At 39.7% G+C, this 23,933-nt stretch overlaps 1 protein-coding gene and 1 long non-coding RNA gene across 7 annotated transcripts in view; one reads left to right on the forward strand and one right to left on the reverse strand.

The window, feature by feature from the left end:
- The window catches only part of LOC147111092 (ERC protein 2), an 885,067-nt gene that overhangs the window by 456,946 nt on the left and 404,188 nt on the right, over nt 1-23,933 (forward strand). The gene's annotated exons all lie outside the window — the stretch shown is intronic.
- Nucleotides 16,427-18,048, reverse strand: LOC147111093 (uncharacterized). The gene is made up of 2 exons (XR_015080038.1): nt 17,865-18,048; nt 16,427-16,810 (listed from the first exon to the last, which is right to left on the reverse strand). It is a non-coding gene; the product is annotated as an uncharacterized LOC147111093 (long non-coding RNA).

Here is a 23,933-nt window from a genome sequence, read left to right on the forward strand (position 1 = left end):
CGGCGGATCAGACTTTCGCGAATATTGTTGCTGTCCTAAAGAATCATTTGAACCCCACACCGCTGATGTTAGCGGAACGATTTAAATTTTATGCTAGAACGCAACTGAAAGAGGAAAGCAACGCGGAGTATTTAATTGAACTGCGTAAGCTAACGAAGTACTGTCAGTTTGGGGAAAGACTAACAGAGGCGCTGAGAGACAAATTCGTGTGTGGATTGTCGAAAGAAGGAACACAAAAGCGGCTGCTTGAAGAGAATGATCTTACACTTGATAAGGCTGTCACTATTGCAGCATCACACGAAGCCGCAGCGAGAGGCACTGCGGAAATGCAGCTGAAGTCATTGGTACTCAGCGCAGACCAAATGGCTTTGGGTACAGTGAAATGTTATCGTTGTGGAAAGACAACACACGATCAGAACCAATGCTGGTTTAAAAATCAGGAATGCAGAAAATGTGGCAAGCTTGGTCACATAGCTAAAGTATGCAGGTCAGGAAAGAAGACCAGCAACAAAAAGTCACCGCAGGAAAAGTGCAGAAAGGGTGCAGAAAGGTACATAAGGTGGCTGAGAAGAGTTCGGATGAACAGAATTCGGATTCAGACTCCAACAGCAAGGAACTGGGTAGTCTAAGAATTCACAATGTGAGTAATGAAGCTGACCTACAAATTATCTGGGTCACACTTCAGATAGCAGGAGTCCAAGTGAAGATGGAATTGGACACTGGATCGGCATTGACGGTCATGAATAAGAAAGATTACAAAAGGTTATTCCAACATATTCCCCTACGGGACACGGAGATTGTATTGAAAACATACACGGGGCAAAGAGTATACCCCATCGGAAAGATAGACGTAAAGGTGGTCCACAAGGGCAAAGAAAGCCGAGGAATGGACTTATATGTGCTACCTGAAGGAGGTCCACCACTACTGGGACGGGAGTGGATTAGAAAAATGAATATGGACTGGCATTCCTTAAAAGCACTAACGGTAGATGCCAGGGAAACAGATGTCAAACCTAAACGATTGTCCAGAATATTGGACGATGCTAAAGAGGTGTTCCAGCAGGGACTGGGAACACTGAGAGGAATTACGGCAAACATCAAGATTGAAGAACATGCACAACCAAAATTTTTCAAAGCCAGACCGGTACCCTATGCGATACGACCTACTGTGGAAGCGGAGCTGGAAGTGCTAGAACGTTGGATAGACAATGGCAAGCATTCAAAGATAGAATGGAAGAATTCCAGAACATGTTTATACCGGTTTGGCATAAAAATAAACCTAAAAAGGTGACTCAACCGTGGATAACGAGGGAAATTAGGGACAGCATAAAATTTAAAAAAAGGGCATATCAACTGGCAAAAAAAAGCACCAGACCGGAAGATTGGGGGCAGTACAGGATACAGCAAAAGAGGACAAAGGGATTAATCAGGAAGGGGAAAATAGAATACGAAAGTAAACTTGCAGCAAACATAAAGACAGACTGCAAAAGCTTTTATCGGTATATCAGGAGGAAAAGACTGGTAAAATCCCAAGTCGGTCCCTTGCAGTCCGATTCGGGAGAATATATAATGGAGAATAAGGAAATGGCAGACCAATTAAACTCATACTTTGGTTCTGTATTCACAAAGGAGGACACAAATAACCTCCCAGGAATATCGGCAAACATAGGGACTAATGAGAGGGAGGAGCTGACAGAAATTAGTATCTCTAGGGATATGGTGTTGGGTAAGTTGAGGGGACTGAAGGCCGACAAATCCCCGGGGCCTGATAAACTACATCCTAGGGTACTTAAGGAGGTGGCCCTGGAGATAGCAGATGCTCTAAGGATCATCTTCCGGAACTCCATTGACTCGGGAACAGTACCCGTGGATTGGAGGGTAGCTAATGTTACCCCAATATTTAAAAAGGGGGGTAGAGAGAAAGCAGGGAATTATAGACCAGTAAGCCTTACATCGGTTGTGGGCAAAATGCTAGAGTCCATTATTAAGGATAAAATAGCGGAGCACTTGACAAATGGGGAAAGGATCGGACAGAGTCAACATGGATTTACAAAGGGTAAATCGTGTTTGACTAATCTGCTGGAATTTTTTGAGGAAGTAACTGGTAAAATAGATGGGGGAGAGCCAGTGGATGTGGTGTACCTTGACTTCCAGAAAGCCTTCGATAAGGTTCCACACAAAAGATTATCATGCAAAATTAAGGCTCATGGAATTGGGGGCAAAGTATTAACGTGGATAGAGAACTGGCTGGCGGATAGAAAACAGAGAGTTGGAATAAACGGCTCGTTTTCGGAGTGGCAGGCAGTGACCAGCGGGGTGCCGCAAGGATCTGTCCTGGGACCCCAGCTGTTCACAATATATATAAATGATCTGGATCAGGGAATTGGATGCAATATTTCCAAATTCGCTGACGACACTAAACTAGGAGGAGGGGTGGGCTCTGATGAGGATGTCAGGAGGCTACAGTGCGATTTGGACAGGTTGGGGGAATGGGCGGATACGTGGCAGATGCACTATAATGTGGATAAATGCGAGGTTATCCACTTTGGGGGTAAAAACAGGAGGGTAGATTATTATCTAAATGGCAATAGATTGGGAGATGGGGAAGTGCAGAGGGACCTGGGTGTTCTTGTGCACCAGTCACTGAAGGAGAGCATGCAGGTGCAACAGGCGATTAAGAAGGCAAATGGTATGTTGGCCTTCATATCAAGGGGGTTCGAGTATAGGAATAGGGATACCTTACTACAGCTGTACAAGGTGCTGGTGAGACCGCATCTGGAGTATTGTGTACAGTTTTGGTCGCCCCATCTGCGGAAGGATGTTCTTGCCATGGAAAGAGTGCAACGGCGATTCACCAGGCTGATACCTGGAATGGCGGGAATGACCTACGAAGAGAGATTAAATAGTTTGGGCTTGTACTCACTGGAGTTTAGAAGATTGAGAGGGGATCTCATCGAAACATATAAAATTATGGCAGGCCTGGACAGGCTGAATTCAGAGAGAATGTTTCCAATGGCCGGGGAGCACAGAACCAGGGGCCACAGTCTAAAAATAGCGGGCAAATCATTTAAAACAGAGATGAGGAAGAATTTCTTCACTCAAAGAGTGGTGAGCCTGTGGAATTCCCTGCCACAGAGGGCTGTGAAGGCTAATTCAATAAATATTTTCAAGAGAGAATTGGATATATTTCTGAAGGCTAAGGGGATTAAGGGTTACGGAGAAAAGGCGGGGACGGGGTACTGAACTGGTAAGATCAGCTATGATCTCAGACGAAGATCAGCCATGATCTCATTGAATGGCGGAGCAGGCTCGAAGGGCCGAATGGCCTACTCCTGTTCCTATCTCTATGTTTCTATGTTTCTATGTTCAGGAGTACTGTCTAAGGTAGACTGGAGTGAGTGGGCTACGCCCATTGTTCCCGTGATGAAACGTCCTTCGAGCAACAAGCCGGGAGAACCAGGGAAGGTTCGCATCTGTGGAGATTTCAAGATCACTGTTAATCCGGTGCTTCACACGGTGCAGTATCCGCTTCCGCGGATTGAGGATATCTTCGCTTCATTGTCGGGCGGGAAACACTTCACCAAGATAGACCTGGCGCAGGCGTACTTACAGATGGAAGTTGAGGAAGAGTCACGCCAGTACCTCACGATCAACACGCATAGAGGCTTGTACCGGTATAATAGACTGGTTTTTGGAGTGGCATCGGCTCCAGCAATTTGGCAGAGGGCCATGGAGCAGGTATTACAGGGAATTCCAGGCACACAATGTTACCTGGACGATATTCTGATTACAGGAGATGGTGACGAGGAACACCTCGCAAATTTGGAACTGGTGCTCATCAGATTGAAAGAATATGGACTTCGAGTTAATCGGCAGAAATGTGAGTTCTTTCAGAAGCGGATCTCGTACTGTGGCCATGTCATTGACCAGGAGGGACTTCATAAGTCTCCTGACAAGATCGAAGCGGTTGTGAAGGCTCCCGCTCCGGTTAATGTATCTCAGTTGAGGTCGTTCCTAGGATTGATTAACTATTACCATAAGTTTCTGCCAAATTTATCCACGGTACTGCACCCGCTGAACGCTCTTTTGCAGAAGGGAGTACCATGGGAGTGGAGAAGGAGTGTAAGAAGGCCTTTCGCAAAAGCAAGGAATTGATAACCTCAGAGGAAGTGTTGGCTCACTTCAACCCAACACTGCCTATTCGTTTGGCTTGTGATGCTTCTCCATATGGTATTGGGGCAGTACTCTCACACAAGTTGCCAAATGGCACGGAGAGGCCAGTCGCGTTCGCATCCAGATCATTGACCTCCGCTGAGCGCAACTATGCTCAGATAGATAGGGAGGCTCTCGGCCTTGTGTGGGGAGTAAAGAAGTTTAATCATTACCTGCAGGGCCAAAAGTTTACGCTTCTGACAGACCATCAGCCGTTGGTATCCATTTTTAACCCTAAGAAGGGTGTGTCGGTGATGACAGCACAGAGACTCCAGAGATGGTCCCTTTTCCTAGGGGCACATCAATATCAGATAGAACTCAAAGGTACAAAGCAGCATGGTAATGCTGATGGGCTGTCGCGCCTGCCACTACCTGAAGAAGAGGGGACAACGAAGGTTGACCCTGTTGAGTTATTTCACTCGACCATCATCGAGTGTTTACCAGTCACCAATGCAAGTATTGAAAGAGAAACCAGGAACGACCCGACACTGTCCCGAGTCTACGAGGTGACAGTGAAGGGATGGCCAGCACATGGTGATTCTCTGTTACCGGCATTCTCGGCAAGACGAGACCAGCTGTCCGTCTGTCAAGGAACATTGATGTATGGAACGAGAGTGATTATTCCTCCTAAGTTAAGGGAAAGAGTTCTAAAGGAACTGCATGAAGGTCATCTGGGGGGAGTCAAGATGAAAAGCCTTGCTAGGGCTTATGTGTGGTGGCCGGGTATCGACCAACAGATAGAGGAGCTGACGAAAAGCTGCTCAGGGTGCCAAAAAGTGCAAAATGCACCTCCGATTGCACCGCTGCATCCATGGGAATGGCGTTCAGCCCCATGGCAACGCGTACATATTGACTTTGCTGGTCCATTCATGGACTCCATGTTTCTAATTGCGGTGGACGCACATTCTAAATGGCCAGAAGTGATCAAGATGACTACCACTACTTCAGAAAAGACAATTGCGGTGTTAAGAACGATATTCGCAAGGAACGGATTGCCAGAACAAATATGTTCCGACAACAGACCACAGTTCGTGTCAGAAGAATTCCAAAAATTCTTAAAGAAGAATGGGGTGAAACATTATACCTCTGCCCCATATCATCCGGCTACAAATGGGTTGGCCGAGAGATTTGTACAAACATTCAAAAAGGCAATAAAGGCCATGAGCGAAGATCAGATTCCACTACAACATAAGGTGGACAAGTTTCTACTGGCATATCGAAACGCCGCTCATGCAGTGACAAACCAAAGTCCTGCCATGATGTTTTATAACAGGAGGTTGCGGTCCAGGTTGGACTTGTTAAAACCAAATGTGCGGAGGGAAGTTGAAAACAAACAGTTCCAGCATATAAATAACAAGACCACTCGGAGTTTCGAGGTAGGACAACCAGTGTTGGCCAGGGACTATGGAAACGAGAAATGGCAATCCGGAACAATTCGGGCCAGACAAGGACTCCTGATGTACACGGTAGATGTTGGTAAAAATGTAATACGGCGTCATGCTGACCAACTGGTAGAATCGAGAACAAGGGTTGAACCCATGGTTACGACAGAGACAACCGTGGAAGAAGTTAGTGAACCTGAAGCATCTACCTCGGCAGTAAATGTACCTGATGATGATGTCCAAGACATAAGAGACCAACTAGAGGAGTCACCTCAGCAACAAGAATCAGAGACCCCTGAAAGGCGTTATCCAACTCGAATCAGGAGGCCTCCTGAGAGAGTGAACCTTTGAACTGTTTCTACATGAAGTTGTATATGTATATATGTTATTATGTTATGTTAAATGGGGATATAACTGTTAAGCTAAAAAGGGAGGATTGTGGTGTATGTAACTTGTTCCACCTCAAGAGAACTTAAACCTGTTCCACCTTAAGAGATGTACTACTTTCTCTGGCTGCTGTATACGGTAATACCGGTGGTGACCACACCGGTATATAAGTGCTGTGTAGTAATTTGCTGGGTAGTTCAACCCTGACCTTCGACTAGTAAAGACCTGTTAAAGTTATTCTTGTGGTCTGTGTGCAGTGATTCATATTAACCATAACTGGAACACACAGACTTAACAGTATACTTGAGCACTAACCAGTATGTGGCAGTTTACCAATTTTAAGTTAGGCCAAGAGGTGTGCTGGGTCGGGGAGGGGGGGGTGGCGTCATTGGAGGGAAAAGAGGAGAATCAGATTTACTGCCATATAAAAACACTTTCATTATTTGCTGGCAATCAACAAAGCAGAATTTACTCTTATAAAGCAATAAACAGATCTGTAAGCCAAAGGACAAATCCCTTAGCTAGAGGAGTAAGGTGTACATGGGTGAACTGAGGAGAATAGGAATGGTAAAATGTAGCAATACAAGTTAGTTGTCTGCTCCATAAAGCCAGACCTGTACTAGTGCCTGCAAGTATTATTATTCTAAGCCCACTTTAAAGATTATTCTTGAACGGCTGAAAAGATGTTCATGATGCATTTTCCAGTTGATTACTTTGATTTTCAGGTTTTATTCATATGGGAATCCTTAGTCATATGTAATTTGACCATTACATTGACTTCACAATATTGCACTTGTTCACAGAAAATGATGCATGTTTATATGTATGGTGACACCCAATGATAAAGATATTTAATGAAGACATTAAGTAAATACCAGAAAAATTCAGCAAATTACTTTGACCTCACCCCTCCGTCCTTGCAAACTACTGCCCCCTCTCCAACCTCCCTTCTCTCTCAAGTCCTTGAACATGCTGTTGCCCCACAAACTCGTGCCCATCTTTCCTGGAACTCCATGTTTGAATCCCTCCAATCAGTTTCCTTCCCGCCACAGTACCAAAATGGCTCTTATCAAAATCACAAATGACATCCTATTTGACTGTGACAATGATTATCTATCCTCGTTCTTCTCGACTTGTCTGCAGGCTTTGACACAGTTGACCACACTAACCTCCTCCAATGCCTCTCCTCAGTTGACCAGCTGGGTAGAACTGCATTTGCCTGGTTCCATTCTTATCTATCTAGTCGTAGTCAGAGAATCACCTGCAATGGCTTCTCTTCCCACTCCTGCACCATTGCCCCTGGTGTTCCTAACTCTCACCAAGTCCCATTCACCAATCACCCCTGTGCTCGCTGATCGACATTGGCTCCCCGTTAAGCAATGCCTCTATTTTAACATTTTCATCCTTGCTTTCAAATCCCTCCATGGCCTCGCCCCTCCCTATCTCTATAATCTCCTCCAGCCCTAAATTCTCCAAGATATCTGCACTCCTCTAATTCTGCCCTCTTGAGCATCCCTGATTTTAATCGCTCCACCATTGGTGGCTGTGCCTTCAGCTGCCTGGGCCCTAAGCTCTGGAATCCCCTCCTAAACCTCTCCACCTCTCCCCTCCTTTAAGACGCTTCTTAAAATCTTTTGACCAAGCTATTGTCATCTGCCCTAATATCTCCTTATGTGGCTCGGTGCCAAATATTGTTTTAAAGTACTCCTGTGAAGTGCTTTGGGACGTTTTACTACGTTAAAGGCGCTATATAAATACAAGTTGTTACGTTGTGAATGAGGTTTTAAAGATAATTTATGAGATAAATACTTAGAACTTCACTAACATTCTTCATATATTGTGGCCTTTTACATAACATGCATTATTCACTCACCAATAGATAAACCGTGTAAAATATCCTCTTTGTAGTGCTGCCTTTGTGTTCTTGCTTTGACCTCTGGGTACAAGTATTTCGCTATACAGAAACTTAGGGATTTTTTTTAGTGTGGAAGAACTTTACAATATTTCAACTCCCCTCTAATCTCTTTTCCTGCTATGGATTCCAGATATGTGCTCTTAGCCTTGCTGTGTAGCTTACATGTTAGTTTTTTTTTAAATTTGCTGCAAAGGTTTTCACACATCGTTGGCCATAACAAGGACCGTCTCAAGAAGCATCTTCAGCCGTGACAGACGAGAATCTTGGTTGGGACATCACCTCGTATTATGAGGGGAAGTTTATAAAAAATCTTGTAGGTTACCTATGGGACAGCAGAGACCAACCCTTAAGTGGAAGAGCTGGCCCAATGTGTCAAAGCCAAAGAAGCATCCTGATGAGAATTCACCAACTCCATGTTTTGGAAATGTGCGTGGAGAAAACAGACTTGTTTCCGCTAATATTTCTTGGTTTAAACCAACTTAGCCTTGGCTATCCTATGTTTGATGGAATCCTGAAGGTACTTAATGAAGGTCCCAGAAAAAAAATGGAATGTTCCCACAATTTACAAAATAAACGTAAGAACTATTGGTTGGGGGTGGGGGAGGCATTGGTTGTAATAAAGGCTTTTTCTAACTTCAAAGTTTTTTTTTTCCTGTGTGGGTGGGTCATTAAAAAACCTTTGAAACATTTAAATTCTAAACAAAAGATATCTTCACTTTACCGCCTTAGTTTGACCTGATATTGCAGAAAAAAAGACTTCTGTCTCATACTAATGGGAGTAGCGAATGAGCAACTGATGGTAATGTCAGGAGTAAAGTTTCCCATGTGGGCAGAGGTGGCAAGTAGTAGACACATGGGTTTCAGCTAAAAAATATCTTGACATCGCTGCGGTTTCCCAGTTGAATAGGGTGGCTAATTCATTGCTGTGGAAGGTAACTTAGTATCCTCAGTCTTCAAATTGACATCTGAATGTAAACTATCTGCCATTTTGTAACGTCTGAAAAACGGTGTTGCAGAACTTACTGTATTTTTAATAGACCGATTTATATTTCTCTTATACCATGAAAGTCTTTCAAAAACTAGGATTTATTTAGTTATGGTTTTATATTTGTAATTTTGCCGAAGGTGCTTGTGTGATTGCATCAATAAGAATCAGCGATTTGAAAATATTCTTGGATCCCATTATATTAAATGGATGTTGTTCCAACAGGTCCCAGATCCACTTTCAATACACTATTTTAAAGAAGTGTTTATTTTGAAAGTAGGATTGCAATTTACTATTTAAAAAATACTGGAGTCAAAATTCTGCAGCTATTTTGTCAGTCAGAAAACTGAACACTTTGATATGTGAATATTGCTGTTACAGGTCACGTTGAAGAAAACTGAGTTAGATCTGAACAACAGAATCCCTCATAAAATGTAAATCTGTTTCAGTGGTATTTTCTCCAAGGAAAGTATGCCTAAGAAGCAAATTATTTTTCTGAAAAATATAAAAAATAATTACTAAAGAACAGCATGCAGAACAATAAGATTCCTGTGTACAAAAGGCCTTTGCTGATCTGTAGCCAGAGGTCAAAGTAAGAACACAACTTGGGAAGATCATAGAAGTTTTTAAGTCTTTCATCTTAATGGTTTCCATCTGAGTTCTAAGGATCAGATATAAGGAGCATAAGTAGAACATTCTGGAGCATCGGGCTATCTGATAACCTAATGTGGCCAGGTTACGGCAAGGTTGTGGTATTTATATATATTATTAGTTGTGTTCCAAATGCTGTGTAGATGGCGGTGTCGGGTGGGTGGGCTGTGAATATTTTTCCTGCATTTTTTTTTAAAGATGGTATCTAACTCCTGGCTGAATGTCTCCAAATTAGCCTTAATAGCCTTCCAAAGTTTTGGTGGGGGAAAAGTAATGTTTCCAGATGCATCTATGTTTAATTTGCCGAGTTACACTTTGAGTGAGTAAGGAAGTGTCTAGTTAACTAATTATTTTTAATTATTTCAAATATGTAGACTTGTGTTTGTTATTTGATATGAATAATGTTGAATTATTCATATTGATAAGGAAACATGATTATTAATTAAGCAATATAATTATACCGTGTGTTGGAAAGACAATTCAAATAAACATTTAGACAGTATTTCCTACTATTGAGGGTTGCCTAATAGCTTTTTAAAGCCTAGAGCCAGCTTTCTTGATGATTTATAAATTTTCTATTAACTCTTTGTAGTGTGGCCTTCTCAGATTCAAGATGTTCTTATGTGAAGCTGGCAATCCTTCATTTCAATTTGGTTTCTTCAAATTGGCATGATCTGTAATAGGACCAAAGGTTGTGGATAGAACATTATGCATTTGTGTAAATGTTGGATTTCTTACTGCTGTCTGGCAATTAGATAGTAAAGAAAAAAGTCACTTCAGAATATCTCGGGCCACAAATTAAAGCAGCAGCTGTTTCTGTTCCCTCGTTTGGCGGAGGTGATGAAAATTCTTTGTTGTATAAGTATTATTTCTCCTAATCCCTCTGAGTCCAAATAGTTTGACAGCTCTTGAAAGCCACTTTTACCACTATGCTAAAAGAACTGAAAAAAACTGTAGCAGACATCTGTCGTGGCCTAACAACAGGTGCTGTATGAGGACTAGGGTGAATTAATGCATGGAAATCTGTGAGTCTGAAAAACAGGTTCACTGTTTGCTACACTGGCTGTAATTCTGTGACACAAATCTATGTATTCAAGACAGAAATGTGACATTAATGATGAGGGCACTAAAGCAGTGGACCAATATTTATTTACACCGTTAAAAAGGTAAACATTTGAACTCATTGGTTTAAAGAAAAATTGGGTGATCTAATCTAAGATAACGGAAACTGATTATCTGTTGTGCTTAGATGAATTCATTTAAGGAGGTGTGGAAGATTATTGTGTAACTCTTTTTGGCACGCTAGAGTATTTCCAATGAATGTAACTGTCTTGATTTACTTGATCAAAATAAGTGTGGAAGATGTTGTTGAGAAAATATTAATTGTAGCCTTAATAATTTTTGTATAATGGGCAGAACTCAAGCATGTTTGGGTCAGTTTGCTCACGTGGCAGTCTGCAGGTATAAATTCAGTCAATGACACAGCAACCATTATGGCCCGTATTTTCCGATCGGAGGCCTCCTGCATGCAGAGGCCTCCGATCTGGAAAAAATTTACGCACTTACCTGAGGGCTCCAGCAGTCTGGCCATTTCCGCTCCTGGGCCTCTCCATGATGAAATGCGCAGGGCCCACGTATCCCAGGGGCGCAGGCGGTTCGCAAGCGCCCCTGGGATCACGTGGGTATGGGGAGCCAATGGGAGAAGGGAATCTCCCTTCATACTTTTGACAGCTTAGACCTGTCAAAAGTATAAATGGAGATCACTCCAAAAAGCCATCAAAACATTAAATCAATTTCTTTTTAAATCACGTTTTTAAAATTAGTTAAAATTACATTAAAATAAATATTTTAAACAAAGTTTTTTATGGGGCTAAAAATAAACTTACCTTTTTAAAAAGTATTTTAAAATTATAAATGAGTGAAATTTTTTAAAAAACTTTTTTAAAACTCTTATGCTGATAAAAGTAAGCCTTACGCCTGCTTTTACCAGGCGTAAGATTTTTAAGGGATTTCAGCGGGCGGAGGTTCTGCAGAAAGCGGAACTCTCTGCCCGCAGAGGCCCTTCTCCCGGGCAGGCGTCCGATCTGTCGAGCATTCTTGACAGATCAGAAATGCCGGTTTTCAGCGCATGCGCTTCGCATGCCTGAAACCGGCACTGGCGAGGTCCCTACGGGTGTGTAGACAGCTCGTACACACCCATGGGGCTCGGAAAATACAGGCCATTAAGTCTACGAACTACATATTATTTTGATGATCTCACATTGGAATTCCTCCAAGTTAAATGAGTGCCTTTATGTTCATTATCTAGCACTTCACCAATTTTAACTGTTATCGAGGCACATATGTACAAACACACTTACTGTCATAAACTTGTGCACATGTTTATATGCAGGTACACTGACGAATATTGTCGCAATGAGTATTTATGTGCATCATTGCATGAACAAAAGCACATGCAAAATTTTTTAGATTTGTGTAACTAACCAGATAACAATAAATGAAATATAAATCCATGCACTAACTTACCTTTATCAATATTTCCTCCTTGTTAGAAATGTTTTCTGCCTAAAGTCTTAATTATTGTTTCCATTTGCTTTTACTTCATCGTGTAATTTTCTTATTGGTTCCTTTTCTTGCTGACTCACTTTCTTTCCTTTATTATATAGTACCTGACATTTTAGATTTTCTGCCAGAAACCCACTGCAGTGAACATATGCACAAAACTTTTTCTCTCACTTTTATAGTTCACCTTACTAATTCATATCAACACTCAACATTAAATCCTATTTTTTAAAATTAGATAGTCTTCAATTTATTCATTTTTAAAGTTGTCACAAACTCTTTTAAATCTATTAGTCCTCAAGGATGACAAAATCATCGGTTTTCTGGCAGAGTTCAAAGCGTTTCCCCCAAAAATTCAAAAATAACACTTTCTATCACTCGTGTCTTTTTTTTGAAGATTACCTTCATAATAAGTCTCTTAACAATTGACTAAAAATGGTATATTGGAAAAGTATTCTCTCAATGGGAACTGTATTCCCTTACAGCAAAGGAAGAACCCACTTTTAATTAGCAAATAAAACAAACCAGTGTAAAATATCTCGATCAGGGATTACCTCTGCATTTCTAATCCGTTTGCTCATTTCACAGTATCAAAATTTAATTCACAAGCATGCTATAAAATGACCACAACTTACTTTACAAAGGATTAAATATCAATCAGTACACTTCCCCACTCAACTGAAAATAGATTTTGGTAAAAATGAATTAATACATTTACTCAGTGTTTCTTAAAGAAGTTGTATAACCGCTAAAATATATTTCAGCAAGCTGGTCGGGTCCAGTTGAGGTCTCTTGGAAACCTGGATAGGCAGGATTTATTAGAAAAAGCTGATAACTAGTGCTTGAGATGTTTCCCAGTTGAATAGAAATCTTAGAAGTTCATGTATCTGATGACAGTTTCCATGCTGGCATCATTCATGACGTTTTATGGATAAGAATATAGCAACACCTTTTTTTGCAATGTAACTTTGAGACATGTCCCTTGAACAGGGACAAATTACTCAATCACGATAGATTTTAACTTTGTATGGAAACTGATACTTCAACTAAGTTGGTACTGTGACAATTCATTTTAATGTCCTAGAGCATTTTACCTGTCTGCAGAGAAATGGTGTCAACTGCTGTCATTGTATTACAGATATTTCAACTGTGCAGTGGTCAGTGAACATTGCAAGATCCAGACTACAACTTACTTGCGCACAGTTCATTTGAAAAGCTTCAGTTCACTGCAAGAGTCATTATCAAATAGAAAACATGATAAAATAATTATTTCTTTGCAATTCAAGTAATATTTCCCTCACTATAATAATTCCAGTTTAATGTGAGATTAAATCATTTTTGGCATTGAACCTGTCACCAGAAATTTTAATGTGTGTAAATTGGCAGAGATTCAGTTTAACCTTTTTAACCTTCTACAGCAAGTTGCGTGTAGTTAAGAATGAGATCATTTTAATATTTTTTTTTAACCAAGCCACACCTTTTGAAATCGATAGCATTCCAAGTCACAGTGTTATTATTGTATTGAATTTCAATTAAGTATGATTAAGTACTACAAGCTTGATGCTGTGCATTTGCAAAGAGCAGTAAACTAGCATTATTAAAGAATACAATAAAACTACTGACATTTTGATCATCCAGCATTCTTTGATCTCAGCAAGAACAGGGGTATGTTAGGCATAGGTAAAATGGTTCAGTAACTGTTTATGATGCAGCACATTTATGCTGTAATCCAGGCTAACCAATGTGAATAGTTCTGTAAGCAGAAGATACTGCTTTACATTACATTAATCAAATGTTTGTTTCACCTTATTCCTAACTGTACAAGTATTTTGGATGCATCAAAAAGCTACAGTAATATTACAAATGAGTGTTTGTATGATCAGGGAGAGAAATATATGCGTAAGTGTTGAATTGCACATCTGTATTTATGAGATGCATATTACAGGGGAAGCAGTGTAGAGCGTGAGTGTATATTCACTCTAATATATACCTTTTTCAGTCTCGAGGTTTTTAAAACAAATTGTTAATACTGCAAAATATTGTGGCAAATGAATTAGTGGGTGAGGAATGGAAAAGTGGGAAGATTGTGGAAAACCAATTCTAGCATTTACTGAGTTACAAATTGACAAGACAATTTCTTAAGATTATTGAAAAGAGTGGTAAGTTTTATTCACTGAATAATATCTAGAATATTTTGAGATTTAACATTTTTGTTCTTGAGTAAACAACATGGCAGTCAGAACTTCAGCAACTTAAAAAAAATCAATGCCATCATGAGTAGAAATAAGTACAATTGTTTTAAGTGGACATAGGCAGAGTTTCTGTTCACCTGAGGACAGAGTAGTCAGCAGTATAATTCAATACTGTTGGCTTACATCATTGTTAAGCTGGTACTGATGTCAAACCACTACCTGTAGCATAAAGCATCCAAAATAGCATTTGGATTGGAAACCTATTGTAAGTTATGTAGTGTGTACAATTTATTTCACCTTAACTTTAGAACACAAACTGCAGTCAGGTACAGTATTTCTAATGGATATCTGCATTGGTAAAATATGTAAAACCAGGGCAGCATTCAAAGTCAGAATATGACCAATTAGTCAAGACTGGGATATGGACGTGGATATTTCATTGTAGTGTTGTAAAAACTCATTTTTATTGCCACTCTCTCTTATTCTGCCACTTAATTTCATGTTATACCATTCCGAGTATTTTACCATGTCTTATTGTTTGTTTGCAGAATCTTAACTACTTAACATTTTCACCTTCATTTCCTTTTGATTTTCAGTATTGCCTTCAACTTGGCTTTTAAATCTGTTTCCGTGTATCTTCCATTTTTATCACTGCCTGCTTTGCTGTATATACCTTTAGAGATACCAACAATTGCAAGAAGAAAGCAAGGCTTGCATTTCTACAGCGCCTTTCACAACCTCGGGACTTCTCAAAGCGCTTTACAGCCAATGAAGTATTTTGAAGTGTCGTCACTTGTAATGTAGGAATATGTAGATATGTGAATAGAGTTCTACCAAAACTTCTTAGTGTGTCTATTAACTCATTTAGAAAAAGCAACTGATTGGAGGTAAGCATAAGAATAGATGTTTGGAACAGACAGTGACGATGAAATGTCTTTTTTTGTGAAAGGTTTTACTTGTAAATATTCATCTCCCTAAATCAGTTAAATTATGGACCCTCCATGACAATTTATACATGGTCCATGAAAACGTGAGCTTCTACATCCATGCCAGATACTGTTATCATTCATTCCCAAAACACATAAAAGAACTTACAAATTCATGACATTGCCTAGCTGGAGTTTAGATAATGAGGTTCAATTTTTCCCTCAAACACACTCACCCTGATGAAACTGAAAGTTGTAACATCTGGTCCATATAAAGCAGGCTGCTTAATAGCGTAAGTTACTAATCAGTCTGAGCAGGAAACCTGGAATAAACTGTATTTTCCATATTGAGTTCGGGCTACTTTGTGATCATAAATACTTTTTTTTTTTTTTTTAAAAACAGTAGCTGCCCTCATTGTGACTGTGAATCTACAACTTGTTCCAAGACTTTGGATATGCACAGGTTACTGCCGCCATCTTCTCATTTGTTTCTTACAGGAACTCTTCTTAGTGATCTCTTTCTCAAACCACCCACTCTCTCTTTCGCTGCACCGAAGAAGTGTTTTCTGTTTTTTTTTTAAACTAGTAACTTCTCATTTGCTACAGTTTTGTTTTTAATTACGAGCTTTATGACACATGTTACATTGTATCCCATTTATCATTGTATAGCACAGAATAGAAGCCAGTCTTATGTTTCAGTGTGTAATTTAAGCATTGAATACTGGTTATATTGTCTGTCTAATCTGATAAACCAGTTCAAAGTTGTTCTTTAATAAAAGTAAATAACCTATTTAGTTAAAAAAAATATCAACATGCACTGTTAAAGATGGAATTGGAGCTTTTATTGATGTTTTGATGAGCTATAGCTGTTCGAGAGCATTCCTAGCCACAAAGTCCAGATCCATCCTGATTGAGTTTTCTTATGTACAGCTTTTCCAAGCCTTTTATTGAAATTTGTTTTATAATTATATATCTCGAGAAGGAGTATGGATTTCTCCATTTGAAGTAACATGGCTGGCCAACTTGCCTTGATTTCATGGAAATCTTGCCTAGAGAGCAGCAAAGAATAATTGGAGGATTGCTGAGGAAGCATGTGCCATGTGCTAGTGTTACAATTATTTACCTTATACAGACTTATGATGGAAGTAGCTTTCCATGTCATGCACAACATGCTGATTGTATACTCACTTTAAAAAAAATTTTTAAAAACTAACTCGTGGTCATACATTTTATTAATTGACTAACTTTAATATGGCTGATCCTGATAAAACATCAGATATATTTCTGGCCAAGTCTAGGTTTGTTTTAGACCAGAGATTCTGGCAAGACATTCATCAATACTGGGTTCACTTTTTGCTAACAGTAAAGGAAAATAAAGATCATATTGGAAATATATATTGATGCAGTGGATAATTCAGTCAGTGTCAGCCAGGAAACTTGGGAATGAGATCTGGGCCAAAAGATGTGGAAGATTAGAATCTTGGGTCACCAGCAGGTCAGAAGAAGTCACATTCCATCATGGAAAATATTGCAGATGACACCAATTACATAAAATGTGTAGGAGTACCTTCTGTAGCTTGGAATGAAGTGCAGTACTGCTGTAAAGAAAGTAACACATGCATATATTTTAGACATGCTGTGAAGTAAACATACACTGTATACAATTTTATTTCATGTGGATCAGATTCTCCATGTCTGACCTGACCAAGCATCTTCGTGAACCTATACCTAATGCATCTTAGTACACTAAATTTACCTAGGAAATGTCAAATAATTGCTTTTGCTCTAATATGAACCAGCATCTTCGGCATTGTGGCAAATGTTGTGGTGAAGATATTTGCTATGGGGAAAAATGTGTTCCCTGCATTGTACCTCTGGAACACCATGACGACTGTGACGTTTTAATATATATTATTACCACTAGATGATCTCCTGTTACGTTGCACATGGGGAATCGAGCCCAAGTATGGTCTTCAGGCGAAGTGGGATTAGAAGGCTGGAGTTGATTGGACCAGGGCACGCAGATACAATTCAGTCCCCATTTTAAAGCTATACATTAGGCCCTTATAAATTATGGAGTGACTGCCGCCAATGACCGGAAGCTGCGCAGAAGCATACTGCGCACTCCGACAACCATTGGTGGCACTGTGCTGGCAAATGGGAAAAAGCAGTAGCAGGACTTGGAGCTGTGTCGGAGGAGTGCTGCAGCAATTTAGAAAGAAATGGGGAGGGGAGAAATGGTAAAATCTTATTGGACAGAATTTTTTGATAGAATTTGGTTGATCTTTTAAAGGACCAGTCAAAAATTGCTTTAAAAGGTATGGTTTTGACATGTGCTTCGTTCCTGATTCTGAGATCTGATTAGTTGAAGGGGAACTCATCCTAAATTCCTACAATCCTATATTCTTGCAGCTACAAATAATATGTATATACCTACTGCGATCAACCACCCCCTAGACCGAAGGGTGTGTTGATGCGGGAACAGGAGAACACAAGCACAGTCACAAGATTGGTCTATGAAACAGCAATTAGCTGTGTTTTATTTTAGCAAACGGGGAAAAAAAAGTTCACGTCTGGCAAAATCCAAAACATATGACGTTCAAATAGAATAAATCCATTTTCTCCAAAAACAATAAGCTAGGGTTACTTTACCACTGGATCTTTCTCAGTCGGTCCAGGGATCACACCAGGCTCTCAGAACCAAACAGTATTCCACCCAGGTTCATCAACCCTCTCTGTGGCAGCTACCAACCAGTCTTCAACAACAGTCTTGGCTCTCTCCTCAGGCACTGGCCACGGCTACAAAAGCCTTCTCCTCAAGCACTGGCCCGCAGACCCCAATCCCCAGCCCTGAAGGGATGCACTAGTTTGCCTTTTAAACTAGTGAACTAATGGGTAGATTTGCCTCAGGTGTGTTGGAGGTGGGTGTGGCCTTCACCTGAATTGGAGTGAGAGGGGGACTTTGTCTCCATCTGGTGGCCACATACCGTCCATCCACCAGTAAACCGCCCCCATAGCTCACACTACACTTTCCTGATTTATCCTAAGCACCCTTGGCCATCTTGATATAATGGTACTCACAAATGCCAATGGTTCAGTTGAAAATGCACATTGCATTCATGATTACCATGGATTGGTCAATTAGCCTGACTGAACAATGTGGAAAATACATTTAGAAATTCATGAGGGATGCATATTTTTGTCTATTTAAAAAAATAATTAGTTAATCTCCTGTAGAATTGGACATAGGCAATTGAGTTCAAATACTGACCAAGCAAGGTTAGAGGATGGGAGAAAACTGGATGCAGATCAGAGAGGGCTAAGGGGAAGGGAGGAGATGGATCGGATGGAGAAGCAGGCAGCTGGTGAAAGTAAGATGGGGAGGAAAAGAAGAATGGAGGAGAGGGGAATAGAAGGGAAAGGGGGGAGTTGCCAAAGTTAGCAACCTTACGGCTAGTCAGTGGGAGGGAGAGAAGGGGTGGGGGGGAAGAAGTACTGGTCAGTGTGGGAGAGAAGGGGCTTGTAAAGGTAAAGAAAGGGGGGAAACAGGCCAAGATGGCTGATCAGAGGTGGGGAGCAGTCTGGTGCAGGCCACTCGGTGCAATGAGTGAAATAGTCTGGTGCTCGAGTGACTAGATGGTTGAGTGCACACACCTTAAGCGCACGTGCTAGGCAGTGAGATTGATCTCACGCGGATGGGGCAGGACCAGGTCATTTAATCATGGGAAGGCTGCAAAGGGAGCTACGAAGGGCAGTTGGGGGAACTGGAGATGTAAGGTGAGGTTTAAGCGCCAAAAAGAAAATTACAAGAACTTTTAAATTCACTTATAAATTTTAATAGTTACCTCCTTTATTTAACTTTACCAACATGCCTGCTGTTTGAGTCAACGGAGCTTGAAAACCTTTGGCTCCTGTGTAGCAACACTCGGGTTCCAGAGTCTGCAACTGTATGCAGGTTCAAGTGGTTTCTTTAGTATAACTCTGGAAATGCTATATTGGAGCTGTTTTCGCAGCTAATGTTATGTGACATTCAATATTGAAAAGCACAACCCAGGCCCACCTACAGATACTAACACTTATTATGGGTTTTCCCATTGAGGCGGTATGACGTAGGAGTTTTCAATGTGACCCATGCAGTGAACTTAATATGTAACAGATTTATGAAATTGGATTGTTCTGGATTTTACCCAGTTGCCCAAGTTAAGATTTTGTTTACATTTTTCTCAATTCTTTTGTCTATATGAACAGGTTTTGCTATTTTTGTGGTCATTTAAATGTTTTGATATTTTGATCATTTGTATCATTAACTTTCACACATTGCCACTTCTTTACCAACTGTGATTTTGAAAAAAATCCAGAGATTATTCCTTTACATTTGCTTTGCAATTTTATTTTCTTCCTCATTATTTACTGCCTTCCCCATTAGCTTTTCCTGGATTATACCCGGAAGGTGTGTTGGAAACTTGTTTCCATACTTAAGCCTATGTCATTCTTGAGCTAGTTGCTAGGTGTGTGAGTGGCGTGGTAATTGCTTTCCATCTGATTTCCCCCCCCTCAACTTTGGTTGTCATCTCCATGTAGAAGCATGGTTAAGGTTAGCGGTTCAGTAGTACCGAGAAATTATGTGCACAAACTTGCATGGCACCTAACTGCCTGCTTATGCTGTTGTTGCTCAGGCTGTGTAACAATCTCTCATTGGAAGAGAATATACATATTGAGCAACTGATGAGAGCTCATGGCCAATATGAATAGTGCAGAAATTGTGTGAAATAATCAGCTATAGTGCTTCATTTTACACATGGTCATGATGGATAAGCAAAAGTGTTTAAACAAAATTATGAATAGCTCTACGAGTTGTAAGTATTTTAACATTTTATAAACTGGCGCGCAGTTATAATCTTGCATTGTTTTACACTAGGTTCTGTAAATTATTATAAAACTTTTATTGCTTTTTTTGTATGATTCTAAACTCAAATATACAATTTTCACTCATTCAGTAAATATATAGAATTATTAGTGTTACAGAAATGATTGGAGTGTGTGGTCAGGTAAAGATAATATTTCTCAAGCCACCATTTTATAGATCTTACTTTTTAATACTCAGCCGTGAGTTAATTCAGAGTTAAATGCTTAAATTCCCCAAGACTCACCAACTTCCTGGAATCTGATTGATTTGAAAAGAAATTGGTAGCATCTAGCATGAAGAACGTTTTTGGAATATATACATCGGTTTTATGTTGCACCTTGTAAGACATGTACAAAGTCCAATGGAAATGTAAAAAAAAATTGATAGTGTGTATGCAGGGTCTGAAAAACAAGCTTGTGTTCCGCAGTTGAAACAAAAAGTTTTAAGTGTTTTCGAATTCCAGGCTTCTGTGCTTTCAAAATTTTTTGTTGTGATCTTGCTTTAATTTTTTTTGGCTCACCTAGACATGTAGAATACAGTTGAGCCCAAAAGCCTGGTCTGTAGCAGTACAGCCTGTCTACAGGTAAGATTTACTTTAATCCCCAGAGTACTTAAGGAGCATTCAATATCCAGTCACTAAAACAACAAGATTAGCACTTTGTTTATTGACAGAATAGATAACGTGAAGGAATGCTTTGAGTTGACCTGATTTTGTACAATGCAAAAAGAACATTAAAAGTTGGCAAGGTGTGTAAAAGATATTACAGGGCGAAATGCAAAAAGCATTTGGAGAAATCAGGGCTGTTTGATATTCTGCATTCAATAAAATGTAATCAGTGTGAAGTGTTAAGCGGGCATTGAAACATTAGAGTTTGAAAAGCATGCACTGTCTTGTCTTTTTAAATAAATACTCATCTAAAATCAACTGCAGTATTTATTTGAAAATATTTATTTCAGTGCAAACATTAATAGATACAAAATTAGAAAGCAGGAATATTCTATTAGAACAACAGTGAAAAACTGAATATCCACATATATAGTGTAATCTTACTAATACTGTGTTACTGAGTGATGCGTAGTAATGTTTAAAACTAGAAAATGTTGAAAGTATGTTGGCCAGATGCAAACGGAAATGATGCACCCTAAAAAGTGTTGACTGTAAATGTAATTCATGAAGTTGCATGATAGTTTTTAATTAATCTGCTTGTATTTTCAAACAAATAGATCTTTAAAATTTTTATTTTCCTTGTCAGAATTTACAACTTTTTTTTATAATTGTCCACCTCTGATATCATACATCCACTGCAATGTACCTCTCTGATCAGTAATCTCACCTGTGCAGTCATGTTTCTTTGGCACAACATAAACCTTTTTTGCACAAGGTAGGCATGTAAACATACCTGTATATATTATGATGGGTTGCAGGGAAATGATTTGTAGATGTGTATGTTAGTTTTGGGCTTGTGTGTGCAAGTGTGACATACTCTGCAGATACTGGCCCAAAGCCAGCATAGGCGCTCAGTCACGACTGTAATTCATTATCATTCTACATATACAGTGTTTCCACTTATAAGACATTTTTCCCTTTTTAAGCACAGGCAGCATTATCATAAGTATACATATAGTGAGACTGTTCAATTGAATGCTATTTTAATGGAGCCACCTTTAATGTGGAAATTATTTGGATGGAAGAAAAATCTGTTGTTGCTGAATGTGCAGTAGCTCAGCTAAACCACAAGGTGGCAGATTTTAAGTTTCCTACCGACCATTTCAGGAACAAAAACTTGGGTGCCAGTTCTTTAAACTAATTTATTGCATTTTTCAGCAATAATAAAACTTTTGATTGAAACATATGCAAACAGTTAAAATGTTATTTTTGTCACTAAACATGCTGTCATAATCTTTTCCTCAGACTGCCCTTGTATGTTATTGAGAGGATCCAGGTAGAAAGTTTGCCAATTTTTTTGCTCATATAGATCTTTATCCCCAGTTCCCCCTCAGTAACGTCCCCTCCCAGGTCTCTTCCATTTTACAGTGTGGGAAAGGGTTACATACTCCTCTTCAGCTTTCATCATAACCATCCTTCTGCTTTAGCTGTTAAGTGCACTTGCTGCAGGCAAGCCACAATATGACAGATTTTCCTTCCCCTCCCTCAGATGAAACTCTCTGCTTCTGTGAGGCAGTCCAGCTGGCAGGCTGGGTTGGAACTGATAAAAATACAATATGCATGTGAAAAGTATATCTGAATGTCTGGGAATGCTGTAACTTAAATCTATGACAGCAATGGTGGGAGACGAGCATCTCTTAAGTTACCGTGCCACTGTATTGCCGGTGGTCTTTTAACTGTGTTAAAAAAATACTGAGATTTAGCATGCAATTTTTTAGCCTCAACAATGAAAATTCATGTATTTGAATAATCTAAAAAATTAGAAGTTTTTTTTATTAAACCAAATGCTAAACAATATATTGATTTTGGACTCTTAATTGCTGTTTCATATTTTATTTGATAACACTCCTGTGAAGCACCTTGGGATGCTTTGCTATGTTAAAGGTGCTACATAAATGCAAGATGTGTATTGATAAATGAGTGGCATTTAGTTTATATGTACTAGTCAATCGCTCATAAATTTGCACAAAAGGAGTCAAACCAAATGTAGTCTTCAGGTAAAGCTGAGTTAAAGGGTGCAGGATAATTGGACCAGAGCATGCAGTCATAATTCAGTCATACATCCTGTCCTTGCTTTTATACTTCTAAAATACATTTCTATGTCTACATTTATAATGGAACCTGCCTATGTAAACTTGTCATTCTGTAATTCTATACTTCTGCCAATGGTGGTGCCGTGCTATGGAATGTTACCATAGTGGAAAAAGTTAAAAGGAAATGTAGCGTGTGTAAGATTTTTAAAATACATATAAATGATTAATTAATTTTTATCCCTTACTAGATTTAAAGTTGAGAATACATAATAAAATGGTATGCAAGATATACCAGTTGGAATTACATATCTAGTATTTAGCAGTATAGGTGAGTTGAGCTTAGCTGTCCCGAGGACAGCCTTCCTTGTTAAAATCCCCCCTTGATTCACTGGAGAATAGGTCTGGGTTTTTGTAGAACTGGAGTGGAGGCCCTTAAGCTTGGTGGCACTGCAGTGGGGTTGCTGGGATTTGACAGGATGGGGAGAGGAGGGTCCTTTGGTTTGATATCACTCTGAAGGGGAAACCTGGGTTTTGGCAAAACAGGGTGAAGGGGCACTTATGAATTCCTGATGTCAACCGGGAGTGGAGAGGAAAATAACAAACATTACTCTGGTTGTGGCAGGGGGTGGTACAGGGGCGACCCAAATCTGCCAGCACTGGTTTGTAATTTTTTAAGCGATCTCTACAAACTTTAAGTTTGCTGTTTTATGATTGTTTCCTGGAAGTGTATCTGCGTGCCTCTCTTGCAGTCGTTCTCCCCCACTCGCGCCCTCTCTCTCTATTTCTCTCACCTGTATTTTATTTCTCGCACTCGTTTTCTTTGCGTCTTATCAGCGTAAATAATTAGAAGGTTTTCAAAATTCAACCTAAAAATAACTCAAATTAGGACGAGGAAAGATACCATCTGTGTGTGTGTGTTTCTCTCTCTCGCACTCTCTCACACACACACACACTCAGTTTATCCATTCTGAAGTTTATAGCGTAATTATAATTTGAAACCAACAAAAGATATAACAGGTATATAATTAGTATATTGCATTGTGTTTTCTTTCTCTTTCTATCGCTCTATCACTTTGTGCAAACACAGCCACTATAAAAAGATGTTAAAAACTCAA

Source organism: Somniosus microcephalus, chromosome 11 (assembly GCF_052327205.1).
Source record: "Somniosus microcephalus isolate GS21.2 chromosome 11, FLI_Smic_1.0, whole genome shotgun sequence".
Lineage (NCBI taxonomy): Eukaryota > Metazoa > Chordata > Chondrichthyes > Squaliformes > Somniosidae > Somniosus > Somniosus microcephalus.